At 41.8% G+C, this 15,276-nt stretch overlaps 1 long non-coding RNA gene across 1 annotated transcript; it reads right to left on the bottom strand.

Moving 5' to 3' along the window:
• Nucleotides 1-780: 780 nt before the first annotated feature.
• Nucleotides 781-4,041, bottom strand: LOC117967642 (uncharacterized). Its single transcript, XR_004663260.2, has 4 exons — nucleotides 3,899-4,041; nucleotides 2,962-3,093; nucleotides 1,185-1,271; nucleotides 781-872 (listed from the first exon to the last, which is right to left on the bottom strand). It is a non-coding gene; the product is annotated as an uncharacterized LOC117967642 (long non-coding RNA).
• Between the last annotated feature and the right edge of the window lie 11,235 nt (nucleotides 4,042-15,276).

The following is a 15,276-nucleotide window of genomic DNA, read 5'->3' on the forward strand; positions in this document are numbered from 1 at the left end:
CTGGAGGATGACATCATGATGACTGCAGAGTACAGTGTTCATTCCAAGAAGTTCTAAGGTGTTATTAAAAATGACTTCACTTTATTGTTTGCACTGGTTCCATAGTCATCGCATAGTGAATCTATTCATCAATAGTAAGTGAATAACCTGATACCTGTGATTGGCCAGCTGCAATCAGTTCATTTTCGAAGCTATCAGCCTGAAATAGTTGCTCAATGTCCAGAATCTCAGTCTATATAAACAGAAATGCATTCTTTGTGTAAAAATAGTATTTGAACTACATCTCCTTAAAATGAAAATGTCTACAGGTATCTGTTTGCCCCTAAGAGAAATGTTTTTTGGCAGCTTATTTCAGATGGAACATCCAGCACCAAAGTAACTGGTTTTGCAAAGACCTGGTGAACATATAAAAATCAGATCATGTTTTGGGGCAATACATCACTGCTGAGCTGGTTTAAAACAATAACTGCATTTAAAGCCCACCAAACTGACCAGACAAGGGCTTTGCAAACACTAATATATTACATAAATAAGCACAATAGACCAATTAAGCAATATAAGCAATATAGTTATCCTACTTCAGCTGCCCTTTGTGGGATGTTTTCTGTTGTTTCATTTTCTAGAAGATCAGCCATTGCATTGGTAGCATGTTGTTGCATTACCTAAAAAACGGAATCATTACTTTTTCCAGTAAATGAACACAAATTAGAAACACATTGTGTAACAAGACTCCTTTAATGTGTATGGACTCCTAAGTGAAGGAACAAAAACTATGACTGTACCTCATTTTCTCTTTGGTGGTAGTCTTCTACAATGGGATTTTCTGAAGTCCTTGTACCAATATTTCCATTTGACAATTCTTGTATATGCACCTGGAAAAAATAGCAATGAACACTACTAAATATTCACCAATTTAAGTACATGACAACCTTTTGGCAGAGCTAAAAACCAATTCTGCTCAATGAATGTAAAGTTAACATAAGACTGAACTGATCATTAATGTCATACTGCACCCACAAGATGAACTGGTTCCTACACCTTAGCATTGGGCATACAATAGTAGCACATTCTTTATTTAGCAGTTGTATGATACAATGGCCTGTGGTTTCATAGTACAAATATAAATAAGATAATTATTTATGAAGCTATCCAGTCATTTGTTCTTCTGTAGAGGTCATATCTACCTGCTCCTGAACTTGCAATTGGGTCACTGATGCATTGCTTCCTGCTGTTACTTGACGGCTTTCATTTAACATCCTTCCTTCTGTTCTCTGAATAATACAAACAAAAATCCATAGCTAATGAGGAAAACTCATGCAATTTCCTATTTGTACTCTTGTATGTTTGTATTGATTGACATAGATTTGTTTTAAACCTTAGGATAAATGTTGTGTGTGTCTGTGGTGCAAATATAGGGTTGGCAGGGAAGGGGTTAAAATCCATAATACATGTGAGAATGTGGCTGGAGCCTTAATTGAATGATTAATGGTTAATTAGGCTCCAGCCACATGTTATATAAGGAAGTGAGATCCTTTGTTTGGGGAAAGGTGTTTAGGTGTGTTTGAGGTGGTATTGTGTGGCACTTGGTCAGGGATGGGAATGCCAAGTCTGACTTCAGAATAGCTTTGTTTAACCTTTTGTTTTGGCACTTGTGCTTGTTTATTTTCTTACTGACACTTCTTTGTGTTAATAAATGTGTGCACCGGTGCTTTAAACTGCAGCTTCCTGGGCTCTGAGTCTCCTTATTGATGCTATCCTGCTACAGTGAGCAATAAGAACTCCTACTTGAGAGGTTTAATGTGGATTTACAGCAGGTTACAATTCACATTTATTGAGACATAAAACAAACACATAAGATAAAGATAAAGAACAAAGTTAAATACAATTTGCAAGTGTGTTTCTTAAATAATGCAATAATACATTATTTTAAAAAGCATGTGTTTTAATGCCCTGATTTAAACTTTGTTTTTATGGCAACCAGCCGAGAAGTGACATATATTAGACTTAAGAAAATATATTGCAATTAAAACTAGTTCTATCAAAGTATAACTATTTACTAACAGACCACTGTAATAGACTGATCAAATACACTGGCATTTAGTTTTATTTACATTTGCAAAATTGGTAGGAATCACATATGTAGTGAATTTAAACTAGGCGAATCTCTGTATGATGAATTGCACTGCAGTATAAATCTTTATAGCTTCTTAAGAAAACATCCTGAGTTTTTGTAAAGTAGTTAAATTGATAAATATAATCTCAATCAATCCTGAAATTCTAGGTGATGCAGAAACTTTTGGCTATAGCTGTACATTTAAATTAAGCAGAGATTTCGGATATGTATGTATGTAGGCATATGTATGTCTGTCTCTTTGTCTATATATATATGCACACTATTTAAGCTTCTATTATTGTATTTTGATTTAATCTAAAAAAAAACTCGATCCATCTGTAGTAAAGATCCATCTGTCATAAAGAATAAACTGACCTACCTCAATTGGCAATGGTATATCACGATTAGGAACTATAAAAATCTTTCCTTTTCCTATCTTGGTTTGTAGGTCAGCTGCAGACGTTATGTTTAGCTTACTAAGACGCCGACCTTTCTCTGCCTTTGCAAAGGTAAAGCCAGTTAGATGCAAAGGAACGTCAGGAAAACTATCTTGCACAAAATTCTCTAACTGTCTTAAACTCCAGCTTCGCTGAACAGTAGATTTTGAACCATATCTTTCATTGGTAGCAGGTTGTTCACATTTAGGAACTCCTACAGCAACATAAACAATGGATTCAAACAATCAGTGGTTTGATTAAAATATATACATTTTATTGTGTAACATAACATTTGCAAATAAAATGCATGGTTTTAATCTTTCCGCTTTTTCTTTTTTTTTTTTAAATAGTAAAAAATAAAATGCACATTAAACACTGGAAGGGTTATCATTAGGAGAATACGTAACCTACCTAATCCATTTCTTGTCAGTCTTGATAGTTCAGACGGTGGTGGTACAAATTCTTCATTGTTCTTTTGCAGTAAGAAAAAATGAGTCTTCCATAAATGTCCCCTTTGCCGTCCTTTTTTTCTGCCTGTCTTTCCTACATTAGTTTCCAATTTCCAAGAAAGAAAGAAAGAAAGAAAGAAAGAAAGAAAGAAAGAAAGAAAGAATGAAAGAAACAGCTAAAAGTACAGAAGGCATAAAAATCAGGGATAAGAATTCTAACTTCAGATAGTCAACATTGAATATTATTCTAGAAGTAATGGAGAGCAGAAAAAAGGTTCACACAAAATCAAAGTTGATACGAAATAAAAGAAAATTACCTTATTAACATTAAAAATACTTTTAAATAACTAACATAAATTACTTAGCACCATTCTAGCAGTGTGGAGTAGTGGTTAGGGCTCTGGACTCTTGACCGGAGGGTTGTGGGTTCAAGCCCCAGTGGGGGACACTGCTGTTGTACCCTTGAGCAAGGTACTTTACCTAGATTGCTCCAGTAAAAACCCAACTGTATAAATAGGTAATTGTATGTAAAAAAAATAATGTGATATCTGTACAATGTGAAATCTTGTAACAATTGTAAGTCGCCCTGGATAAGGGCGTCTGCTAAGAAATAAATAATAATAATAATAATAAATATGAGGACATCTGTGTTGCTTTATAGTAACAAGGTAGCAGCAGAAAAGGAATAAAAGCAGTGTCATTAGATATTCTATCCCTTTTTTCTGTCAAATATTAAATGATGTATGACACTGTAAAAAAGAAAATGAAAACGTACTTAAATGATCATTAACATTAAGATTAATAATAAAAAAGGCTATTATGGCCTACATTTAGAAAAATAACTGGCTGGCGTAAAGCAGGTTGGTAATATAACATATTTTCTTTATGTTTTATGTTACCTGTCCTTTGTGATGAGTCCACAGATCTACTTCTAAACAAGGCCCTTGTTTCACTGACAAAAGAGGCTGCATCAAAATCATCTATATCGTCAGTTGTATGAGACCTCAATTCAGATTCCGCTTGGCGAAGTGATGACAGGGCGCGGGTTAAAACCCCGTGTACCTGCTCTCTTTCACCTGTCATGAGGCAGACCTCTGTAATCAAATAATGCTGTGAATATTTACAAAGGGTTATATAACGTTACATAATAAACACCCACAAAAGAACGTAGTGCTCTGAATAACCACACACATTACTGTATCATTCACAGTACAGATATTTTAATTATATATCTGTTAATGATTAGTAGCCTATAAGTGAAATGTTGATAGGTTGAAAACAGTCACAGTATCGGAAAAGAAGCACGGAGCCGGGGAGGGACATGAAAAGAAAATATGTCTTGCGGCGTTGCGCACGACCTGTTGCCCGAATATCAAAAGCGTCTTCCCACTGTGCGAAACTCGCTACCTGTTTTAACCTGTTTTTGTTTCCATAAGAAAATCAAAAACTTTTTTGATGCTTTCCGACAGCTGGACACGAGTGCAATTTACATAAAGGTCGCATAATTACTATTCATTGTGTAAATGTGAAACCTATATGTTGTCCTATATGTTGTTAATGACCCCTCACCCCCAACAACAGTCGGAAAAGCTTCCAGATCGCAACGAAGAACATATTGCAAGTGGTGCGCGATCAGTCTGAATTAACATGTCATATCTGCAACGCAATTATGTTCTAATATTCTCCATTAGCTCGCAGTCACATAAATAGCGACTCAATGTCAAGCTGCCACAACGTACACACATAATAATATATTGAACCCAACGATAATTGTACCTGTTTTGTATGAAGTTTGCACGCTTAACTTCTAATCAAGTATACAGATGGTCTCACGTTACATTTTCATTAGGCTTTTTTTTCTTTTTCTTTTACACAAAAACCTTAACTAATTCTTTGTTCTAAAATCATTTATCTCGTTGAACGTTTTTGTACCTTACACATAAGCACATCCCCACGCGCCTAAGTTATACTGTACTACACGATTATTTTTTCTGTCATAAATCATAAATAAACATAAATAGGGGTACTATTCATGTACTTACCTTTTTTCCAGTACAAAAAAGTAATGAGGTTTAAATAAAAAAAATACAATCTTCACTTCGTTGTTAGAATTATAACAGTGATGCCTCCAAATGCAAATGGCGTACGTTTATTAACAAAAACAAACGTAAGGTACACACTTCCTGTTTATTTCGAGATATCTGTAAATCATTTAGAGATATCTCTAAATAACTTCCTGTTCATTTAGAGATATCTCTAAATCATTTGAAGATATCTTCAAATAACTTCCTGTTCATTTGGAGATATCTCTAAATAGACCGGAAGTCCATTCAAAACATAGAGCATTTTCACAGGAAGTTATTTCGAGATATCTTGAAATGGCTTCCTGTTCATTTGAAGATGTCTTCAAATGATTTAGAGATATCTTTAAATCAACAGGACGTTATTTGAAGATATCTTCAAATGATTTAGAGATATCTTTAAATAATATGTGGATTTGGCTAGCATGGTGCGCCAAACTGTCATTTAGAGATATCTTATAATGAGGGTTTTAAAGATATCTGTAAATCATTTGAAGATATCTTCAAATAACTTCCTGTTCATTTAAAGATATCTGTAAATCATTTGAAGATATCTTCAAATAACTTCCCGTTTATTTAGAGATATCTCTAAATCATTTAGAGATATCTCGAAATAACTTCCTGTTCATTTAGAGATATCTCTAAATCATTTGAAGATATCTTCAAATGAACAGGAAGTTATTTCAAGATATCTCGAAATGACTTCCTGTGAAAATGTTTTCAATGGACTTCCTGTCCATTTGAAGATATCTTCAAATGAACAGGAAGATATTTAGAGATATCTCTAAATGATTTAGAGATATCTCTAAATGAACAGGAAGTTTTTTGAAGATATCTTCAAATGATTTAGAGATATCTTTAAATGAACAGGAAGTTATTTGAAGATATCTTCAAACGATTTAAAGATATCTTTAAATGAACAGGAAGTTATTTCGAGATATCTTTAAATGATTTAGAGATATCTTTAAAACCCTCATTTTAAGATATCTCTAAATGACAGTTTGGCGTGCCATGCTAGCACAATCCATATGGTTTCCATAGTATTTAAAGATATGTGTAAATCAATTTGAGATATCTTTATTTCATTTTTAGATATCTCAAATTGATTTACAGATATCTTTAAATTAATTTTAGATATCTTAAAAACTGCACAATTAAAGATATCTGGAATTCAATTTGAGATATCTTGAAATGTTTTACAGATATCTCTAAATATTTCAAGATATCTTAAAATGCAATTAGAGATATCTCTAAATGATAATTTGGCTTGCCATACACGGAGGGCCTTGCAGTGCTGAATACAACCTCTGTACTGTTACATTGTTTTCTTAATAAACGGTTGGTTTCAGTTAAACTGGCTGAGTCAGTGCCTTATTTTCTGCCGCCGGATAAGGCAAGCCTTTGGTCTCCATCCACCCTCCAACGATCTGCGAGACTCGCGCAGCGACCTGCCCGGGGTAAGCCAGTGAGTAAGCCGACCGAGATGGACAGGCAGGAGGTAACAACTGGTGTTAGAAGTGGGATCGCACAGAGAGGGGAGATATGGACGAATTAAAGGCTATGCTGGTGCAGTTGCTACATAGTCAGAATGAGTTAAAATCTGATATACAAACTAGCACTAAGGTGGTCCAACAGATTTGCAAAGTCGAAATTGCAGAAACTGCAAGCCAACTCCGCGACGAAATGGAAGAGGGTCACAGAAAAATCGGGGAGAAGTTGGAAGGCTTCGAGTACAAATTACAAGCGGTTCGCAATGCCACTGTTGGCGAACAGAACCTGCTGAAGGAGAGGATCGAGCAGCTAGAAAGACTGCCGACTACAGCGCTCTCCAACCCCGCTGCACAACAGAGCCCGCGGACCTCGCTTCCTGCTGCTGCTTCAGGGTCTGCACAACAGAAAGTTAAACCAAGCAAGTTTAACGGGAAAATGGACTGGGCAGCATACTACGAGCACTTCGAGACGGTCAGTGCACTAAATGGCTGGAATGACAGTGAGAAGCGTGCCCAGCTTGCTATCAGTCTAGACGGAGATGCTATGACTACACTTACATTGCTGCAAACGGAGGCTGCGTCCGATTATAGGGGGCTGGTGGATGTCCTGGCTCTGCGCTACAGGCGATCGCAGAAGGAACTTGCCAAAGCCCAGTACGACACCAGGAAGAAAAAGCCAGACGAGTCCCTTGCTGACTTTGCTCAGGATCTACAACGTCTCTTCGCGCTTTCATTCGCTGATGTGCCGGAGAGCTGCAGAGATGCTTTGCTCATCGATAAATTCATCAGCTTGCTGCCGGACTGGGAGTTGAAAATCCGACTGAGGGAGGGGTCTTTTCGCACACTCACCGACGTACTCAATCGAGCGATTCAGCTAGAGTGCATCTACGCAACCGTTGGTGAAAAGAAGCCGGTTCAGCACATCGTTCGCCGCACTCAAAACCAGAATGACTCGACAACTGGTGAGTCTGCTTGCAAGGGAATGGGAGGTAACAATGATCTGGTTATAGGGGAGGTGTTGGCAAATTTGGTTGAAAAATTGGACGCCATGGGGAAGGCTATAATTGATTTGGGCAACTCTAAAACGGCTAAATTTTTTAGCGAGTGTCACTATTGCCATAAGCGAGGACACATAAAAAGATTTTGTCAGAAATTCAAAAGAGATCGAAATAAGGAGGGTGAAACAGGGGACAAAGCAATGTCTGCAATTGATCAGGGAAACTGTTAAGTTCCCAGGTTGCGGGGCTGAACCTGGGAAATAATGTAAAGGAGGCCTCTAAAACTGTGTTTAAGGTTGGGAAACTGGGGACTGCGTGTGGTTTGGTTATCCGCTGTGTCATAGAAGGGTTGCATGTCGATGCCGTAATAGATACCGGATCAAATTTGACTGTCATGAGTCCCAAGCTATTCGAGAAGATAGCACCAAAAGTATCAGATTGTAGTGCTCCGGAGACTTGCAACATTAAGACTGTAACCGGAGATGTTACGTCAGCAACTAGGACTGGCGAGCTAAAATTTCTGATTGGACAATACTCCTTTCATCACAGGGTCTGGGTAGCTGATATTACCGACGAGTTGTTAATGGGTTTGGATCTATTACAGGCACATCGTGGGATTTTAGATATGCAAAGAAATGTACTGTCACTGAATGGCACAGAGCTTGCATTAAGCCACACGCAGACCGAATCAGAACCCTCATTTTGTGGGCGTGTTGTAGCGGGGCGTAGACTTACTGTTCCTGCAGGCTCTGAGATACTCGTAGCAGCCGAGTTAGACTGCGAAAGAGCTTGTATCTCGCAGTGGGGCGTAATCGAAAATGATCCTAAAAACAAAGACTACCCTGACATCTTAGTCGCAAGATCTGTAGTAGATCTAAAGTCGAAAACGGTGCCCATAAGGCTGTTAAATATCTCCTACACCGACAAAGTGATTAAAAAGGGTCAAGTGTTAGCTGAATGGGAAGCAGCAACAATTGTACAAGCCGAGAGCGCAGAGTGCTGCTCACGCAGCCAGCCGCCACCCAGTGGTGATTTTAAGAATTGCCGTAGACTAAAAAGTGGTTTAGTTCTCAGAACACTGCCTGACTACTTAACAGGTTTGTGGGAAAGCAGCAGAGCTAAACGAGGAACAACAGAGACAACTTAAAGCATTTCTGATTGAGCACCACAATATTTTTTGCAAAGATGAGGATGACTTTGGTAGGACTGCATTGGTAAAACATAAAATAAATACTGGCAATGCAACACCAATTAAACAGGCCCCTAGGAGGATCCCAATAGCTAAACAAGGGGAGGTGGAAAGCATTGTTAGAGACCTCAAGAGGCAGAGGGTTATTGAGGACTCCAGTAGTCCATGGGCCTCGCCTATAGTACTAGTGAAGAAAAAGAATGGCAGCACTAGATTCTGCGTAGACTATAGGAAGCTGAATGAGGTTACTGAGAAAGATTCTTACCCTCTGCCGAGGATTGATGACACACTTCAAGCAGTGAGTGGTTCTGTGTGGTTTTCCACACTTGATTTAAAGAGTGGGTATTGGCAGGTGGAGGTCGACAAAGCTGATAGAGCGAAGACGGCATTCACAGTTGGGCGGGGCTTGTACCAGTTCAATGTGATGCCCTTTGGTCTCTGTAATGCGCCAGCCACCTTTGAAAGGCTTATGGAGAGGGTGCTGGTGGGCCTGCCATGGGAAGTCTGTCTTGTTTACCTTGATGATGTGCTGGTGCACGCACGCACATTTTCACAGGCATTAAGTAATTTAGAACAAGTGTTTGAGAAACTCAAGAAAGCTGGTTTAAAACTGAACCCTGCTAAATGTGAGCTGTTTAAAAAGGAGGTGGCTTATCTTGGACACATAGTTAGTGAACAGGGTGTTGCTACAGACCCCAACAAAATAGCAGCAGTTAGCAACTGGCCTAGGCCAGTAAATGTATCTGAGATACGCCGCTTCTTGGGTTTATGCTCCTACTATCGGAAGTTTATTGGGTCGTTTGCAGACATTGCTAAGCCGCTGCATGCTTTGACAAAGAAGGGACAGATGTTCTACTGGAGAGAAGCATGTGAGAGTGCTTTTATTCACCTCAAACAGGCTTTAGGCTCTGCCCCTTTATTAGGTTACCCTCAATTTAACCTCCCATTCACCCTGGACACAGACGCCAGTGACGTGGGAGTTGGAGCTGTCCTTTCACAGGTCCAGGATGGAGTGGAGAGGGTCATAGCGTACTACAGCCAGACCCTGACAGCACCAGAGAGGAACTACTGCACCACTCGCAAAGAACTGCTAGCTGTGGTAAAAGGTGTCACACATTTCCATCATTATTTGTATGGCCGACCTTTTGTTGTACGTACTGACCACTCTGCTTTACAGTGGCTTTTCAGGTTCAAGCACCCAGAGGGCCAGATTGCAAGGTGGCTGCAACACCTGCAGCAGTATGAGTTTAAGGTGTTACACCGGCAGGGCGTAAAGCATGGCAATGCTGATGCTCTCTCTAGGCGGCCCTGTTCTGTTACTAATTGCAGCTTCTGTTCGAGAGTAGAGCAGCGTGAGTGTAGCAAGGTGGGAGGGGAACATGCTGCCACGGTTGAGAAGGACTGTGAGGGAGGGGCTGGAAAAGGGGACTACCAGAAGGGCCAGTGCGAAAGTAATACAGCTACAGAGCCACTGTGCCGGTTAACACGTGGAGCTGCTGCAAGGCAGACCGAGCAGCTTATTGAGGGTCACAGTGCTGAAGAGCTGAGGGCTGCACAACAAGCTGATTCTGATTTTCATCCTCTGTTTGGCTGGAAAGAGAATGGGGGTCGTCCACGGTGGGAAAGTGTGTCACACCTCAGCTCAGACGTCAAAGCATACTGGGCTATTTGGGATAGTATAGAACTAAAAGACGGGTTACTGTATCGTAAGTGGGAGGCTCCCTCGGGTGGGCGCTGCAGGTATCAGCTGTTAGTTCCAGGGTCCCTGCGAAGTGAAGTGCTAACCCTGACCCACAGCACACGAGCTGGTGGGCACTTTGGGGTAGACAAAACCCTGGGGAAGGTAAGGGAATGCTTCTATTGGGTAAAGTGTCGGCAGGACTGTGAGAGGTGGTGTAGGAAATGTACAGACTGCGCAGCGAGGAAGGGTCCACGGAGGCGGGGCCATGCTCCAATGCAGCAGTATGTAGTGGGGGACCGGCTCCAGCGTGTAGCAGTCGACATCGCTGGCCCATTTCCAAGGTCTGAGTCTGGCAATCAGTATCTGCTGGTTGCTATGGACTACCTAACTAAATGGCCGGAAGCCTTCCCCATTCCTACCCAGGATGCCAACACAGTGGCCCAGACACTAGTCTCTCAGATGTTTACTCGGTTTGGCGTGCCCGGTGAACTGCATTCAGACCAGGGCCGCAACTTTGAATTGGAGATTTTCTCCAGGGTGTGTCAGTCTGATGGCATGGTGGAGAGGTACATACGCACTCTCAAAAACCAGTTAGCCCTGTTTGTAGATCAGAACCAGCGGGATTGGGATACTCACATCCCCTTACTGTTGTTCGCCTATAGAACGGCTAAACATGAAATGACACAGTGCACACCTGCACTACTGATGTTTGGAGAGGAGCTCCGTTCACCAGTGAGGCTGGTTTATGGAACTCCCGATGCGTCTCTTAGCTTTGAGGATCCCCTGGACTATGCTGATTGCCTGCAGCAGTCTCTCGAGCGTGTTCACCGGTTCGTAAGGGAAAACTTAAAATCAGCTGCTGACCAGGTAAAGCGGCGTTATGATATAAGAGCTGTGGCTGACACTTATGAAGTGGGAGACAAAGTGTGCTTTCATAACCCACGGAGGTACAAGGGTAGGTCACCTAAACTGCAAAAAGATTGGGAAGGGCCATATACAGTGTGTAAGAAAGTAAATGAGGTGGTGTATGGCATTAGGAAAGATAACAGGTCCAAACCTAAAATTATTCATCAGGACCGCCTTTGGAGGTACAATGGGGAGTAGCCCTGTAGGTTAAAATAAATAAATAAACCCATACAAATGGGAGCAATGTGGTGTTAATGCAATTTGGTGTCATCGGGACGATTGACCCTTAAGGAGGGGGTATTGTTATACTAGTGGGGTCTAGTGTATGTGAATATCTCCTGTGTTTGTATTGTCAACTGTATGTATTGGTTGTGTTTTATGTATTGAAACCCCCAAGCACTCCCTCCTCTGTCTCTGAAATTGTTACATTTGTGTGGTGGGAAGGAGCCTTGTTATATAAACTCGGAGCGGGAGTATTGGCGCGCTCTGATTCCCAGCTGCGTTAGGGTGAGGTACTGTACTGCGGGACTGTGCTGCGGTATGAGTGTACTACACGGAGGGCCTTGCAGTGCTGAATACAACCTCTGTACTGTTACATTGTTTTCTTAATAAACGGTTGGTTTCAGTTAAACTGGCTGAGTCAGTGCCTTATTTTCTGCCGCCGGATAAGGCAAGCCTTTGGTCTCCATCCACCCTCCAACGATCTGGAAGACTCGTGCAGCGACCTGCCCGGGGGTAAGCCAGTGAGTAAGCCGACCGAGATGGACGGGCAGGAGGTAACAATATGTTACCAAAATAGTCATTGCTGTATGATGTACAGCAACTGTAAAATGAATGGTTTTTAATCTGTTATGTGAGACTTCTGTTGAATTTTTAAGCATTTGATTCCCTGTGTACACAAAGATGGCAGTCCTGATTTAACGAGTGGGCAAGCAGAGCTCTCGGTGACTGATTTTTCAGTCTTTTTCAGTCATGTGATTGAGCACCTTCCCGGCAATGCATCGTAATTAGAAAAGTGTAATGCAAGATATTGAACACGGACACATCTGGGATATTAACCCGGGAACTCGCGCACCCGAAGCAAGAATCATACCCCTAGATTAAACAGCCAAATGCTGGCGGCGATTTGGTTCCACGAGCTTCCAAAGAAGCGTAGACCTAGATGCTCTGTATTGAGGAATTATTGTCACCTTGCTGTGTGCCTGTTAGGGGCAGTCTGATTTGCTTTACCTGGCGGCTAGCATTTCTATGGGCATCGAGAGGTGGTCGCTATAAATGAGGAAACTTGTTAAGATAGGATTTAGTTTCGATATGCATACATACACATACAAAATAAACAAAACAAAACTGTGTTTCGTTGTTTTGCAAAGGGATGCACTGCAATTTGTTATATTTTATTTTATTCTTGCGAGCACGCAGCTGTTTTATATATTAATTTTAAATAGATTGGGGGAAATTGGTACTGTGTACTTTACAAATGTAATCTAGATTGTAACGAGACCATTCAAGTGCTGACGTTGTTGTCTACTTTGTATGTACCACAAAAAGAACAGATTTGCTGAACTGGTTAATTAACCTTACTATAAGAAACTGATAGATCCAAGTATTTTATATAAACTGCAATACTATAATATGTGGTAACTAGTTGAATTAACTTCACTATAAGAAACTGCTAGATTAAGAGTTTGTTTAATTGTATCATCTCTATATGTATCTACTAGACAATTGTTAGATGGTGAAGTGAAAGTGGAATTGTGTGCCTTGGACCCCCTCCCCACTCACCTCTTTCAAGCTGCTGCTCCTGCTCTACTCCCCTTCATCTCCTCCCTCCTCAACACCTCTCTACTTTCTGGCATCTTCCCCTCTGCCTTCAAAAAAGCCTCTATCACTCCCCTCCTCAAAAAACCTACCCTCGACCCCACCTCCCTCCAGAGCTATCGTCCTGTCTCCCTCCTACCCTTCCTCTCCAAAACCCTCGAGCGGACTGTACACCGCCAGCTCTCTGCTTTCCTGTCCAACCACTCTCTGCTTGACCCTCTCCAATCTGGCTTCCGCTCTGCTCACTCCACTGAAACCGCCCTTCTCTCTGTCACCAACTCACTTAAGTGTGCCCGAGCTGCCTCTCTCTCCTCTGTCCTAATTCTCCTCGACCTCTCTGCTGCCTTTGACACTGTTGATCACTCTATTCTACTATCATCTCTTGCTGACCTGGGGATCTCTGGCACTGCTCTGGCCTGGTTCTCCTCCTACCTCTCCAACCGCACTTACCAGGTAACCTGGCGTGGAGCAACCTCCACACCTCACCCTCTCTTGACTGGAGTCCCCCAAGGGTCAGTCTTGTGTCCTCTCCTGTTCTCTCTCTACACCCGCTCCCTGGGCCCCCTCATCGCATCCTATGGTTTCTCATACCATTTCTATGCTGATGATGCTCAGATTTTCCTCTCCTTCCCCACCTCTGACTCCACCATCTCCTCCCGTATCTCTACCTGTCTGTCTGCTATTTCCTCCTGGATGCACTCGCATCACCTCAAACTCAACCTCTCTAAATCTGACCTCCTTTTCTTTCCCTCTTCCTCCCCCTCCTCTGATCTCTCTATCTCTGTTCCTCTGGAATCTACCACACTCTCTCCCTCTTCCTCAGCTAAAAACCTTGGAGTCACCCTGGACCCCTGCCTCTCTTATTCCCAGCACATCTCCACTCTGGCACGCACTTGCAGATTCTTCCTGAGCAACATCCGAAGAATCCGACCCTTCCTCACCAACTATGCTACCCAGCTCCTGGTCCAGGCCCTGGTACTCTCCCGCCTAGACTACTGCAACTCCCTCCTGGCTGGCCTCCCTGCGTCCGCCACCCGTCCGCTCCAGCTCATCCAGAACTCTGCTGCTCGCCTGGTGTTCTCTCTACCTCGCTTCGCCCACGCTACTCCACTACTCCGCTCGCTCCACTGGCTCCCGATCACCGCTCGCATCCAGTTCAAGACTCTTGTACTAGCCTACAGATGCCTTGATCAGACTGCACCCAGCTACCTCCAGACCCTCATCTCTCCCTACACCCCCACTCGACCTCTCCGCTCCGCCTGCACTAGAAGACTGGCTCTACCTCCGCTACGCTCCCCTGCCTCCCGAGCCCGCTCCTTCTCCACCCTTGCTCCGCAGTGGTGGAACGACCTTCCTACAGATGTCAGGACTGCCCAGTCCCTGACCACATTCCGGCGCCTCCTTAAGACTCACCTCTTCAAACAGCACCTGTAGAACTCCTCTGTTGTATCCTGGGACACTATCACCCTTCATTTAAATATGCTTTATTTTGCTCTTATCTGCCCCCTATTTTACTGCATTTAATCCTGTACCTCAGAATATTGTAATCTCCCAAGTGTTTAATCTGTAGTATTTTGTACTTAATCATATCCTGATGTAACTATCACTACTTAATCATATCCTGATGTAACTTTCACTATTATCTGCTGTATTATTGAATTGTGGTTTGTCACACTTGAGAATTATTGTATTTCTTGTTCTTATTGTATGACTTATATTGTAACACTTGAATGTATTTGTATTTGCTTGCGATTGTAAGTCGCCCTGGATAAGGGCGTCTGCTAAGAAATAAATAATAATAATAATAATAATAATTGTCATATTGTTTACATTGTTGTTAATGTGCTTGAGATTTTGAAAACAATTATTAATTAAAACTTGTAAAGATTATTTTTGGAGTATGATTGCTTGATTTCTCCTGGATAAAAGAGTTTGTGCGGGAACCAACCACTCGAGGTCCTTGTCCTCAATAAACACAAGGTGGCGTAGTGAAAATAACATAAATTTCGCTATCTGTATATAAAGACCTGCTACACTTCAATACTACTGCGGCTACTCGGACACCACACACGGAATCATTGTAAACACACCGCCATAGCACAGGCTGCCGACCA

The sequence above is a fragment of the Acipenser ruthenus genome, chromosome 48, assembly GCF_902713425.1.
Source record: "Acipenser ruthenus chromosome 48, fAciRut3.2 maternal haplotype, whole genome shotgun sequence".
NCBI classification, from domain to species: domain Eukaryota; kingdom Metazoa; phylum Chordata; class Actinopteri; order Acipenseriformes; family Acipenseridae; genus Acipenser; species Acipenser ruthenus.